Raw genomic sequence first — 14,714 nt, 5'->3', positions numbered from 1 at the left:
AGGGTGGAACGTTTTTGAGAACAATGACATAGGGGATGAATTCCGGAGGTAGGTGGAGTGTTCTCAGGCTTTTATCGGTACCCAGCTGAGTGGGCATTATGATTTCTACCATTGAAATTAATATAAATTTTTGCCACGCTTGCTGTCAGGGAGTCCGGCCGTGCTCTCTCCAGTTGGTTTGATGAGTGCGTTGCAATCTTAGAGTTATTAACAGCACCAACCACCAGAATTGATGTCTGAGGAGTTGGAGTAGGATTGGAAATGCCCAAATTTGCAGTCACAACGGAATTCGTCAAATACTCTGGGCCTGCAGTGGCCTTCGAAATACTCGAGCCAATTAATATTTTTAACGAGACGTCGATGCTGTTTAGTACCTCTACCAGGGGAACTAAAATCGATTTTATGATGACCTCCACTGAGCCCATTGAGGGCCCGATTCATAGAACTAACTTAAGACAAAATCCTAAACTTACTACTTTTGGTATTCACAGAAGTTAGGATTTTGTTAAAAGTTTGTCTTAAGACAGACTTAAGACAGACTTAAGTTAGAATTTTGTCTTAAATCTGTCTTAAGACAAACTTAAGACAAAATCCTAACTTCTGTGAATACCAAAAGTAGTAAGTTTAGAATTTTGTCTTAAGTTAGTTCTGTGAATCGGGCCCATAATGTTTGATTAACACATTATCCCCCATTTGGTCGATATTAATGGGGTCCTTGACAGTGCCGTTGCTTGAGTCGTTGGCTTACGTGGTAACAGCCATGATTTTCTTTAGTGTCATTAGGGCAGTGTATCTTTCTTGGCTTTCCCAAGGCCTTAGATTTTTTAGGTGGCAGTGCGCAGATAGTGTCAATGAGTCCCCCCTCCTGGATGGTGCTAGTGTTGGCTTCATCTCCGCTAGCTTCCAGACTAATAGAATAAATGTCTGCTGATGTTTTATCATGCTCACGTGCAATTTCTGCTGTGCTCCCAATTTGCAATTCTCGTTGTGTTTCCCCCAGTCTCTCCTCTACTGACTCTATTTCACTTGTAATAGCCCCCATCGCCATTGTTAAAAAATTAGTCATTGATGAGGTTAGCGGCCTAGTTTTGGTTGTCATAACAGTTTTCTTTTTCCCTATCTTCTTACCTTGATGAACTTGCTTTTCCTCTAAGAACTTGCTGTGCTTGGGGCTTCCACCAGACGCACCTTTCTCCGTTGTTAATCGACCAAGGGCCCTGGCACGGCACGGCCTCGTGTGGTCGTGGACCAGCACAACCGTGCACGTCCCGCTTAAGGGCGCCTGCTAACGCAGAGAGAGCACGCTGGCGCCTCCTATCGCAAGGGCTGCTTGAACTTGTGGTCCGGTCCCCCCTGGTGGTGCTGAAAAGTGCACTGTGCTTTCCTTTAGGGTGTGACAACTCCAATAAGGGCTCCTGCCTGTTGGAGGTGTTGAAAGTGCGCTGTGCATAGGGAAAAGTCGTCACCGCCTGCTAACAATTTACACAGGGAGCACTTGCACTTTGACACTTATCAGCAGTAGCGATGTCTCAAAGTATCTAAGCCAGCAAAAACGAAATTCAGGACAGCATCAAAAGTACAGGCGGTAGAGGCAAAAAGTCAGGAGAACCACGCCAAAGATGCCATGTCTAACAATTGCTGATGATCTCTACAGTCTACATGCTCTGGACGTCTGGCCTACTCTCCCTGGGACCCTCCAGATAGCACACAATGGGTTCACCTACCTGGGGATTTACCTCACCACGGATAAGAAGCTCTCCTACCAGAGAAACATACAGCGGGTACTAACCAATTTTGTGGAGGATTAAAATAGATGGAAATCCCTATCCTCACAATTCTAGGCAGAGCTGCCATGCTTAAGATATTCACATTGCCACTTGCTTTATGCCCTTCAGAAAGAGGACTTCCCCCTCCCAAGACAAACCTTCAGGGCCGTGGATGCGGAACTGCGCTCCCTTCTATGGCTCGTGAAACAACCGAGGATAGCTCTGACGACACTACACTGTCATCAGTACAATGGGGGGATTTCGCTGCCAGACATAGAGGCCTACTATTGGGCAGAACATCTAACTCCGGTGAGCGACTGGATACATGCCACAGCAGACCACCCCACCTGTAGTCTGGAGAGGGGCACCATGGCAAAACGCACTGGTCTGTATTATCTCTATGGGGACGGGGTAGGGGGCGACTTCTCCCACCCACCCAAGCCACGTTAGAAGTGTGGGACAGAGCATCGAAGGCACTGGGATGGGACCCCAAACCTACTAAACAGACGCCTCTTTGGAACTGTCCTTGGCTAAAAGAAATCCATAAGCTGTGGGGGTTTACGGGTTGGGACGCCATAGGCATGTCTGCCATAGGGGACATTGTAGCCAAAGGTAAACGGAAACATTTCTGCTTGTTGCAGGCAGATTTTAGGTTGCATGCAAACCAGTTTTTTTAAGTATGTGCAATTGTGACATGCCTAGAAGGCGGAGAGCTTTTTATCCTCTTCACTGCCAGAATATGCCCCACTGGAGGGACGCCTGCTACAGGAGCAGCTGCTTGCTAAGGCAGTATCTCTCACTTACCGCACCTTGAATAACAATGCACCGGACAGGCTGGTTAGGCTGCAGGAGGCCTGGAAAACTAACATAGATACACTCGAAAACATAGACTGGGAAGCAGCCTTGATGCATCACTGAGAGGTGGCCATTAAACCTCGTCTCCGCCTTATCCAATACAAGATACTTCATAGAGCCTATTATGATAGGGCCTGACTACACCGAATGGGCCACGCTAGTGACCCTAGTTGCCAGAGATGTGAATATGAACAGTCAGATTTCTATCATACCCTCTGGGAATGCCCCAAAATACAGACCTACTGGGGAAGGGTGTTGGGGGAACTGAGCAAAGTTTTAGAAACACAACTATCACTAGACCCTAAATTTATATTGCTGGGCATACCTGGAGGCGTAGATCTGGGACGCCCACAGCTCATTTTCGCTATGCTGGCCCTGGTGGTTGTGAAACGGGATGTAGCATGAGCATGGGGAGCACCATTGGCAACCCAGCTCTGAGAGTGGAAGGCAGGAATGGACATGTATATGGCAGTTGAAAGAGTCACCTATAAGGCAAGAGGCTGCCCGAGAAAGTTCGGCAGGGTATGGGGCAAATGGAGAACATACTATGGGTTTGACAGGGGCCTGGGTTAAGGGTAATGGACGTTTTGGGGCCCCGCCTTTAACCCTAAATATAACTGCCAGCCTCTTGTTTCGAGTTAACCCAGAAGGGGAAGGAACATGAGATGCTACAACGAAACAGGGAGCTTGGGTGGGACTTGAAAGATCGAGTGGCCCTAATGTTCGAATGGGGATGTTCGGGCTATGGCTTGTACATAAATGTCTCTGTACAATTGTACCTGATGTTGTTATGTTTTCTTTTGGTTCTTGTTTTTTGAAAAACAAAAATACAAACATTAAAAAAAGAAAACAGTTGCTGATGATCTTTTCCAGTACCTTTTGAGGGTATGGGAACAGGGAGATTGGCCTGTAGTTTTCGAGTTTGCTGTAGTCGGCTGAGGGTTTTTTGAGCAATGCTCTGACGTTGGTGTGTTTCCAGTTGTTGGTAAATGTTGCAGTGGTGATAGAGGTGTTGAGTAGGGTGGTGAGTTCCTGCCCGATCCTTTGGTTTTTGAGGTTGAAAATCTGGTGGGGGCATGTGTCTGTGGGATCTTCCGAGTGTATGATTTCAAGATGGAGGTGGTGTCCTGGGTGGAGAGGATGTTCTAGGTGGTCAGTGTGTGTTTTGTGTCAGTTACAGTGGTGGCGTATCAGACAAGGAAGTTTGTAGGTATAGGTTGGGGTTCAAAGATTCTAAATATGGTGAAATCTTGTTGTGGAAGAAGTGGGCGAGGTTATTGCACAGCTCTTGTGAAGGTGTGATGTTGTTTTAGAAGGCAGCCAGGTTGGAGAATTTCTTAACAATGTTGATCCGTTCTTTGGTGTTGTTGTCAATAGTTTTGATGCATGCAGCAAGGGCTGTCTTCTTTGTTGCCCTCAGTAGGTGGTGGTAGAGGTTGAGGGAGGTCTTAGAGGCTGCCCTGTCAGAGGGATCCTTGCTGGTGCGCCATCCACTCTCCAACTGTTTGCTGTCTCGATTTGCTGTTCTGAGATCTTGGGTGTACAAGCTGACCTTTTTGGAGGATGTTCTCTAGATGTTGCTCTTGATGGGGACGATGCTGTCTGCACAATTGGTGATCCAGGCATTGAGGTTTTTCACTCTCTGTTCGAAGTTGGTAGAGGTAGCAGGGTTGAAGCTGTTGAGGGCATTTACTCATCTAGTCTCTGCCATTTTGTTCCACCTCTGGTGGGGGGTTGTTGAGCATCTTGCTGGTGGTGGTGGTGCAGAAACTGGAGATGCTGACGTGGACGATGGAGTGATCAGTCCATGTTAGTTCTGTGACATGGCTGTATTTGATGCGGATTCTAGAGGTGAAAAGTGAGTCCAGCATGTGTCCTGCGGGCCGTGGACGATCTGAGTCAATCTGAGGCTGCTCATACTATTGAGGAATTGTGCAGTATTTTTGTCATTGGGGTCATCGATGTGGAAATTTAGGTCACTGGGGAACATGTAGTCCTTGGAGTCTAAGGCTATGGGTGCAATAAAGTCTGTGATGGTGTTGGAGAAACTAGAGTGCGGGCCTGGGGGTCAGTATGTGAGGTGGCCTAACATGGTTGTCTTGTCATCCGTGTGTAGCTTGTAGTTAAGATGTTCAATGGGGGTGTTGGTGGTAAACTGTATGGTCTATCTGTGGCTCAGCAATGGTGTATGTATGGGGGATGGGAGGGCCAGGGGTTGTGGCAGTGAGCACGGGCCAGGCACAGACAGGCTTGTTTTTGGCGTGCCAGTGGCACACCAGTGGCACGTCTGGTGCACCCGTCCGCTGCGCAATCAAGCTGAAGCCTACATTAAGTAGGTCCTGGGGTTGGTGGGGCTTCTATTAGCGGAAAGAATGGGGAGTCGGGAAACTCAGTCTTGAAAACTCCTGCGGGAAAACCTGGGCAGCTGCAACGTCACTGGATCAGCCTGGAACAAGTAAGAACTGGAAAACACAGGTAGGTGGCAAGCGGCAAGCTAGGTGTCCAGGTGCCTGTAAATAGGTTCCAAATACTGAATTATCGTTCTCCAGCCATTTAATGCCTCTGATTGAGGATGGACTGTACTTCTAGAGAGTTGTGTCCCTACTTCAGGATTCTTTTGGTAACTTGAGTTGCATGGCTTACTGCAATGATGGGGAATTACAACCTCACTAGGCACCATTCATCATGGTCTGTAGGATTTGTGAACTGAAGTCTGTATGACTTCCCTGGGTTTGACTATCATTTTCCTATAGTAAGGGGACTGGGGTTCCCTGTAAACATGGTGCAAGAGGTTAACTGCTGGCATTGCACTCCATGCTGAGACATTAAAAGTTCAGTCTACCACATTGTTGGGGAAGATGTGGTTTTCAAAGAAGAAGATACATTTTTCTCGAACATGAAATACCTTAATCAAAACAAGAGGCAAGAGGTGTTTGGCAAAAGAAGAACAGTTCATTTAATTAAACAATGCAGCCAGGAGCACAGTCACAAGTATAGGGATGGAGGACTGGCTCAATTTACAATCAGTCTAACATAGATTTTTATACAGTTCGTGTAATGTAATAAAAAGTTTTTGCCAATCCTTTTTTGGTAAGAAATGTGTACCTCTGTCTTTGGAGCCGTAAGGTATTGAAAAAGAAATCCAGGCGGGCCTCAACCTTATGTAGACACAATGTGGCCAGTGGGATAACTTGTCAGTATGTCTGGCACAGGGAGCGCTTGATCACTGCCTGCACTGTGTGTGCTGTGTTTTCATTAGTTGAGTGTTCCTAACTATATATGGTATCTGACTTGATGGTGTTTAGGAACGCATGCACTCCTCTGGCCTTGTGTGCTTTATTGGTGCCAATCTTCCAGGACCATTGATGTATCACTGCGCCTATCTGTGGGATCGATCTGGCATTTCTTGTTCTTGCATTTGTCTGCTAGCTATGTGCCACCCCATCCACCTGTCAATCAGTGACCGGGGCCTGGATCTCAGGGTCTGCCTAACTATGTATTTCTGAATCGGGGTTGACGTGGAATTCACAACGGCCGAATTGGTCAATAAAGATGCAATTTTGATTTTATACATGAATGTGTCATTAATTATATTGACATTGACTTTTTCAATATTAACATACCAGTACTTGGATGTTGCTTCGGGAAATCATCCATCATATCTGCCCAAATGAGGGGCATTTTGGAGATAATAATTTCATCCAAGCACTGAGTTCTACAATCTTGCAGCTGTACATATTATGTAGACACAGTCATTAAGGGTTTACAATTGTCCATAATAGCCCAAATCTCTTGGGTAACGATCCATTGAAAAATGCCAATTCGTAGAGACATCAAGATACAAGTCAAAAGGCCATGATATCACCTCAACAAGTACCTTCAGAGATGAAATGCTGTAAGACTCTGTCTACCAGCAAGCTGCAGCAATGTTTATAGATCATCACTTTCTGGGCACCAAGCAGTTTTTATATCTCTATGCCTTGAATGAGTTGTAAAATCTTGAATGAACGGCCAAATAAATTGGAAATACAGACCGTGATATTTGTAGAAATTGTATTGTACCCATGGTTTCTTATCTCCTCCTTTGTTGGACCAGTGAATTGACACATATTTTGGGTGGCAGTGGCTGACATCTGGGCAAAGCAGATGTGCTATGACATAGGGGAATCCAAAATCATGGGCAAGAATATCGATAACCGCCTTCTCTACAGCCACATAGCCCTTAATGTTACTGCAGTTGCACCAACAGTAGAGGTCTTTCACATCCCGCCAACCGCACTAGGGTTTTTCCAAGGTTATTGTTATAAGCTCAGATTAGGAGGGTTCGGTTGACACTAAGGGGTGCAATATTGGCACTAGTTACTTGTTGTACTACGGTTTTTGCAAGGCTGGGAACTTTTTCTAACACATTGTGTATCACAGAAAATATTGATACAGCAGCAAGTAAACGGCACACCCGCCATTTTGCTAGCAAAGGCATTTAAAAAATGGTTGACTTCTCTTCTGCAGCAGCGTCCATGTACCTGAAATCTAAATAAAGGCAGATGGTGTAATGAAACAGTTGAAAGTATTTTTAATCAAACTACAATGTAAATATTGACTGTGCTGAGGAGGAGGATGCAAGCATTATGTAAACACGACTCGGTACATACTCCTTGCAAAGCAGAGGTTTGAACAAACTTAACAATTCTGGGCTGAAAGAACAGACAATTTCAAACCCATGCATTCCAATCAGTTTACCTGGTGATAATGCTTATTCGGCATGTAATAATGCTAGAGACTGAAGGGCATATTTATTTCTTGTTTTTGTGAGTTTTAGCAGCTTTTCGTCACAACTGCAAACAAAAGAAATTCACTCTGTTATTTTTAAATGGCTTTATTTCAACAAATTTTTATTGCAGAATAAATTATGAAGAAATAACTGCATAAAACTGTGCAGCTGTACTGAAAGGATAAATTAAAAAGTTAATATATTAAGGGTTAAGGGTAATGGACCTTTTGGGGCCCCGCCTTTAACCCTAAATATAACTGCCAGCCCTCTTGTTTCGAGTTAACCCAGAAGGGGAAGAAACATGAAATGCTACAACGAAACAGGGAGCTTGGGTGGGACTTGAAAGATCGAGTGGCCCTAATGTTCGGATGGGGATGTTCGGGCTATGGCTTGTACATAAATGTCTCTGTACGATTGTACCTGATGTTGTTATGTTTTCTTTTGGTTCTTGTTTTTTGCAAAACAAAAATACAAACATTTAAAAAAAAGAAAAAACAACAGTTGCTGTTGATCTTTTCCAGTACCTTTTGAGGGTAAGGGAACAGGGAGATTGGCCTGTAGTTTTCGAGTTTGCTGTAGTCGGCTGAGGGTTTTTTGAGCAATGCACTGACGTTGGTGTGTTTCCAGTTGTTGGTAAATGTTGCAGTGGTGATAGAGGTGTTGAGTAGGGTGGTGAGTTCCCGCCCGATCCTTTCGTTTTTGAGGTTGAAAATCTGGTGGGGGCACGTGTCTGTGGGATCTTCCGAGTATATGATTTCAAGATGGAGGTGGTGTCCTGGGTGGAGAGGATGTTCTAGGTGGTCAGTGTGTGTTTTGTATCAGTTACAGTGGTGGCGTATCAGACAAGGAGGTTTGTAGGTATGGGTTGGGGTTCAAAGTTTCTAAATATGGTGAAATCTTGTTGTGGAAGAAGTGGGCGAGGTTATTGCACAGCTCTTGTGAAGGTGTGATGTTGTTTTAGAAGGCAGCCAGGTTGGAGAATTCCTTAACAATGTTGAACCATTCTTTGGTGTTGTTTTCAATAGTTTTGATGCATGCAGCAAGGGCTGTCTTCTTTGTTGCCCTCAGTAGGTGGTGGTAGAGGTTGAGGGAGGTCTTGGAGGCTGCCCTGTCAGAGGGGTCCTTGCTAGTGCGCCATCCACTCTCCAACTGTTTGCTGTCTCGATTTGCTGTTCTGAGCTCTTGGGTGTACAAGCTGACCTTTTTGGAGGATGTTCTCTAGATGTTGCTCTCGATGGAGACAATGCTGTCTGCACAATTGGTGATCCAGGCATTGAGGTTTTTCACTCTCTGTTCGAAGTTGGTAGCGGTAGCAGGGTTGAAGGTGTTGAGGGCATTTGCTTATCTGGTCTCTGTGATTTTGTTCCACCTCCGGTGGGGGGTTGTTGAGCATCTTGCTGGTGGTGGTGGTGCAGAGGCTGGAGATGCTGACGTGGACAATGGAGTGATCAGTCCATGTGAGTTCTATGACATGGCTGTATTTGACGCGGTTGCTGGAGGTGAAAAGTGAGTCCAGCATGTGTCCTGCGGTTCGTGGATGATCTGAGTCAATCTGAGGCTGCTCATACTATTGAGGAATTTTGCGGTATTTTTGTAATTGGGGTCATGATGTGGAAATTTAGGTCACTGAGGAATATGTAGTCCTTGAAGTCTAAGGCTAAGGGCGCAATAAAGTCTGTGATGGTGTTGCAGAAACTAGAGTGCGGGCCTGGGGGTCAGTATGTGAGGGTGTCTAGCATGGTTGTCTTGTCATCCGTGTGTAGCTTGTAGTTGGGATGTTCAATGGGGATGTTGGTGGTAAACTGTATGGTCTATCTGTGGCTCAGCAATGGTGTATGTATGGGGGGGGGGCTTGGGGTTATGGCAGTGAGCACGGGCCAGGCACAGACAGGCTTGCTTTTGGCGTGCCAGTGGCACACCAGTGGCACGCCCGGTGCACCCGTCTGCTGCAGCCTACATTAAATAGGTCCTGGGGTTGGTGGGGCTTCTGTTAGCAGAAAGAATGGGGAGTCGAGAAACTAGTCAGGAAAATGCCTGCGGGAACACCTGGGCAGCTGCAACGTCACTGGATCCGTCTGGAACAAGTAAGAACTGGAAAACACAGGCAGGTGGCAAGCAGCAAGCTAGGTGTCCAGGTGCCTGTAAATAGGTTCCAAATACTGAGTTATCATTCTCCAGCCATTTAATGCCTCTGATTGAGGATGGACTGTACTTCTAGAGAGTTGTGTCCCTAATTATGGATTCTTTTGGTAACTTGGGTTGCATGGCTTACTGCAATGATGGGTAATTGCAACCTCACTGGGCACCATTCATCATTGTCTGTAGGATTTGTGAACTGAAGTCTGTATGACTTCCCTGGGTTTGACTATCATTTTCCTGTAGTAAGGGGACTGGGGTTTCCTGTAAACATGGTGCAAGAGGTTAACTGCTGGCATTGCACTCCATGCTGAGACATTAAAAGTTCAGTCTACCACATTGTTGGGGAAGATGTGGTTTTCAAAGAAGAAGATACATTTTTCTCGAACATGAAATACCTTAATCAAAACAAGAGGCAAGAGGTGTTTGGCAAAAGAGGAACAGTTCATTTAATTAAACAATGCAGCCAGGAGCACAGTCACAAGTATAGGGATGGAGGACTGGCTCAATTTACAATCAGTCTAACATAGATTTTTATACAGTTCGTGTAATGTGATAAAATGTTTCTGCCAAACCTTTTTTGGTAAGAAATGTGTACCTCTGTCTTTGGAGCCGTAAGGTATTGAAAAAGAAATCCAGGCGGGCCTCAACCCTATGTAGACACAATGTGGCCAGTGGGATAACTTGTCAGTATGTCTGACATGGGGAACTCTTGATCACTGCCTGCACTGTGTGTGCTGTGTTTTAATTAGTTGAACGTTCCTAACTATATATGGCATCTGACTTGATGGTGTTTAGGAACACATGCACTCCTCACGCCATGTGTGCTTTATTGGTGCCAATCTTCCTGAACCCTTGATGTGTCACTGCGCCTATCTGTGGGATCGATCTGGCATTTCCTGTTCTCGCATTTGTCTACTAGCTACGTGCCACCCCATCCACCTGTCAATCAGTGACCTCGGGCCTGGATCGCAGGGTCTGCCTAACTATGTATTTCTGAATCGGGGTTGACGTGGAATTCACAACGGCCGAATTGGTCAATAAAGATGCAATTTTGTTTTTATACATGAATGTGTCATTAATTATATTGACATAGACTTTTTCAATATTAACATACCAGTACTTGGATGTTGCTTCTGGAGATCATCCATCATATCTGCCCAAATGAGGGGCATTTTGGAGATAATAATTTCATCCAAGCACTGAGTGCTACAATCTTGCTGCAGCTGTACAAATTATGTAGACACAGTCATTAAGGGATGCCAATTGTCCATAATAGCCCAAATCTCTTGGGTAATGATCCATTGAAAAATGCCAGTTCGTAGAGACATCAAGATACAAGTCAAAAGGCCAAGGTATCACCTCAACAAGTACCGTCAGAGATGAAATGCTGTAAGACTCTGTCTACCAGCAAGCTGCAGCAATGTTTATAGATCATCACTTTCTGGGCACCAAGCAGTTTTTATATCTCTATGCCTTGAATGAGTTGTAAAATCATGAATGAATGGCCAAATAAAGTGGAAATACAGGACGTGATATTTGTAGAAATTGTATTGTACCCACGGTTTCTTATCTCATATACTGGCTGCTTGGCAGTATCTCCTTTGTTGGACCAGTGAATTGACACATATTTTGGGTGGCAGTGGCTGACATCTGGGCAAAGCAGATGTGCTATGACATAGGAGAATCCAAAATCATGGGCAAGAATATCAATTACCGCCTTCTCTACAGCCACATAGCCCTTAATGTTACTGCAGTTGCACCAACAGTAGAGGTCTTTCACATCCCGCCAACCGTACTAGGTTTTTTCTCGGTTATTGTATTAAGCTCAGATTAGGAAGGTTCGGTTGACACTCAGGGGTGCAATACTGCCACTAGTTACTTCTTGTACTACGGTTTTTGCAAGGCTGGGAACTTTTTCTAACACATTGTGTATCACAGAAAATATTGATACAGCAGCAAGTAAACAACACACCCGCCATTTTGCTAGCAAAGGCATTTCAAAAATGGTTGACTTCTCTTCTGCAGCAGCGTCCATGTACCTGAAATCTAAATAAAGGCAGATGGTGTAATGAACAGTTGAAAGCATTTTTAATTCAAACTACAATGTAAATATTGACTGTGCTGAGGAGGAGGATGCAAGCATTATGTATACACGACTCGGTACATACTCTTTGCAAAGCAGAGGTTTGAACAAACTTGACAATTCTGGCATGAAAGAACAGACAATTTCAAACCCATGCATTCCATTCAGTTTACCTGGGGATAATGGAAAGGGGCGACCACTCGGTCCCCCCGCACGTATGGCAGAGTACCACGATCCCCCCGGGAAGCCATCTTGGGCGGGAGGCGTGTCTCGGCTGGTATGCCCGAAGCGGCGTAGCCGGGGCGCGCTTTTTCCCGCCCTAGAGTGGGCTGGCCTAGACACTGACGCGGCTGGCCACGCCCTCGGGGCAGGCAGGGGCGGGTTTACGCCCGCCCTGAAGACGGATAAAAGGGGACGCAAGACCCGAAGGCATCCTCTTGTTCCTGTGCTCTGAAGCTGCACCTCCTCGCTGCACGTGAGCTCGAGACGGAACGAAGAGCCAATTTTGAGCGTTGTAATCTTTCTTTTGTCTTACAGATACTCTGTCGGAGAAATGCCCAAGAAAGGCGGGAAGAGAATGACGACCGAACAGATGGTTCGGGTCCTCATGAAGGAGATGACCGAGCTAAAGAAGCGGGTGGCGGAGAGAGACGGGGAAGGGGGGCCGGAACGTCCGTCGGCTGGAGCAGCTCCAGGAGGGAGAGCCAAGAGGCCAAGGAGGGGACCAGCTGGGGGAGACGTCCCGGTTCCCTGTACCCCGCTCGAAGCGCCAACCCCAGTACCGGCGGAGGGGAATCCGATTCCCGTGGTGGTCACCCCGGTGTCCAATGAAGATATGCCGCCTGAGCTGGCAGCACAACTTGCAGCGTGGTTGGGCGAAAGTAGTGAGGGCGCCACGGCTGCCGAGGCGCAGGCGCTGATGAAGCAATTGCGCGAGAAACGGGAAGCAGCCAAGGTGTCCGCGCCGGTTGCAGTAGTTGACAAGCCACAAGGGACGATTGCGACCGCAGAGGCAGCGTCCGGTGCAGGTAAGCGGCCATTGCCGATTGCGAGGGATGAGTCAGCACCCTCTCGTAGAGAAAGGTTGGGTCAACATGTGCCTTTGGCAATTAAGGAGAAGATTTGGGCGGGGGAATATGTGAACATCTTCTCGTTGCTTGTTGATCATTATGAAGTGGAGCATGTTAAGGGTCAGAAAGACCTCATGCATCCGAGTGTTTGGCGCGCAAAAATGGCCGCCTTTAAAGTGAATGAAAATATTGGCAATTGGGGCAATGCATGGGGAATCTTTACGTCGATATTGGGGGAACGTAGGCCCGAGTTGCTTTCCGAGTTGCCGACCTATCAGTCGCGAATCATGGGGTACTCGACATCATACCAGGGTAACCATTGGTTTTGCTACGATAATCTTTTTAGAAATGCTAAAGAGCATAATAAAAGCTTAACCTGGGATTGTTATGATTCTTTGACATGGGATAAAATGAAGGAGACAGGTATGTTGAGAATGCCATTGGTAGAAGGTAATGTTGGCGAATCCTCCCGCCAATATGGGGGGACGCCCTTTCGTTCAGGTACGGGTACCGACGATCAGTCGAGACCTGCCGGCAATGCAGGAAAAAGGGGGTTGTGCTTTAATTTCAACAGAGGTAAATGTACTAGGCCCCAGGGATCGTGTAAATTTAAACATGAATGTAGTGGGTGCGGGTCGCCCCATCCTGAGTCCACGTGCAGAGCCAAAACGGGTGATAACGGGGGGAGAGGAGGCGCCAAACAGGTCTAACTTAGTCCGAGGGGCGCCTTTACCTACCCCGATTGATACCTTGGCGATGATTCCCTGGCTCAGTGAATACCCGGATCGTACTTCTGCTGGGGTGCTGCGGAACGGATTTTCGTATGGTTTCCGCATCCCGGTAGGGGACTTTCAGGGTGTGGAGAAGTGTAAAAATCAACTTTCGGTCCTGCAACATACGACCGTGGTACAGGATAAGATCCGGAAAGAGGTTACTCGAGGTCGGGTCGCCGGCCCGTTTAGTGCACCCCCGGTGCAGGATTTTGTTTGTTCTCCTTTAGGGGTGGTCCCCAAGAAGGACCCGGGTGAGTTCCGATTGATTCATAATTTATCAGCTCCACGTGGTCTTTCTGTTAACGATGCAAAAGATCCGGAAGTATGTTCGGTGCGGTACGCATCCTTCGATGAGGCCGTAGCCATTTTGAATCGCCTGGGGCCAGGGGCGCTGATGGCGAAGTCAGATATCGAGTCAGCGTTCCGATTGCTCCCGGTACACCCAGACGACCAGCGTCTCCTGGGTTTCATGTTTCAGGGTTGTTATTACATGGATAAGTGTATGCCGATGGGGTGCTCTATATCTTGTGCCTATTTCGAGAAATTCAGTAGTTTTCTACAATGGGTCTTCACAAAGAAGACGGGTTTCCACCATGTAATGCATTACCTTGATGATTTTCTGTTCCTTGGGGCAGCCGGGGATCTCGAATGTGGCCGGGCCTTGGCCGAATTTTGTATGTTAATGAAGCAGTTTGGTGTGCCATTGGCACCAGGTAAGACGGTGGGTCCTACGACTTGCCTCGAGTTTCTGGGGATCGAGTTAGACTCCAGTGAGGGTTGTTTTCGTTTGCCAGCTGACAAAGTGTTGAAGTTCAGGGCAGCCCTCCGAGTGTGTATAAATGGATCTAAAGTTACGCTGCATCAATTACAGCAGTTGGTGGGACAGTTGAATTTTGCCCTGAGGGTTATACCAATGGCCCGCCCCTTCTCCCGTTCAATTGCCCAAGCTATGGTCGGCCTAAAGGAGGGCCATCACCGCACGAGACTATCGGCTGAGGTCCGCCAGGACATGCGCATTTGGTTAGCATTCCTGGCGGACTTTAATGGTCGAGTCGTCTGGAACAAACCAGCCGTGTCCTCGGAAGAGCTGGGGCTATGGACCGATTCAGCAGGTAGCATAGGTTTTGGTGCCATCTTCGGCACAAAATGGTTGGCACAAAGGTGGCCGACATGGTGGCATGACAATGGTCTGACAAGTAATATTGCTTTCCTTGAACTTTTCCCCATTTTGGTGGCCCTGAGAACCTGGCCCGAAGG

General features: G+C 46.8%; 2 pseudogenes; both read right to left on the bottom strand.

Annotated features, from left to right (window-relative positions):
- Window positions 1-6,209: 6,209 nt before the first annotated feature.
- LOC147710279 (uncharacterized) lies at window positions 6,210-7,385 on the bottom strand (annotated as a pseudogene).
- A 2,029-nt stretch (window positions 7,386-9,414) lies between these two features.
- Window positions 9,415-11,527, bottom strand: LOC147710278 (uncharacterized; annotated as a pseudogene).
- Window positions 11,528-14,714: the final 3,187 nt, after the last annotated feature.

This window comes from Lissotriton vulgaris, chromosome 5 (assembly GCF_964263255.1).
Source record: "Lissotriton vulgaris chromosome 5, aLisVul1.2, whole genome shotgun sequence".
Classification (NCBI taxonomy): Eukaryota; Metazoa; Chordata; class Amphibia; order Caudata; family Salamandridae; genus Lissotriton; species Lissotriton vulgaris.
This window is presented reverse-complemented; position numbering and strand designations above follow the sequence as displayed.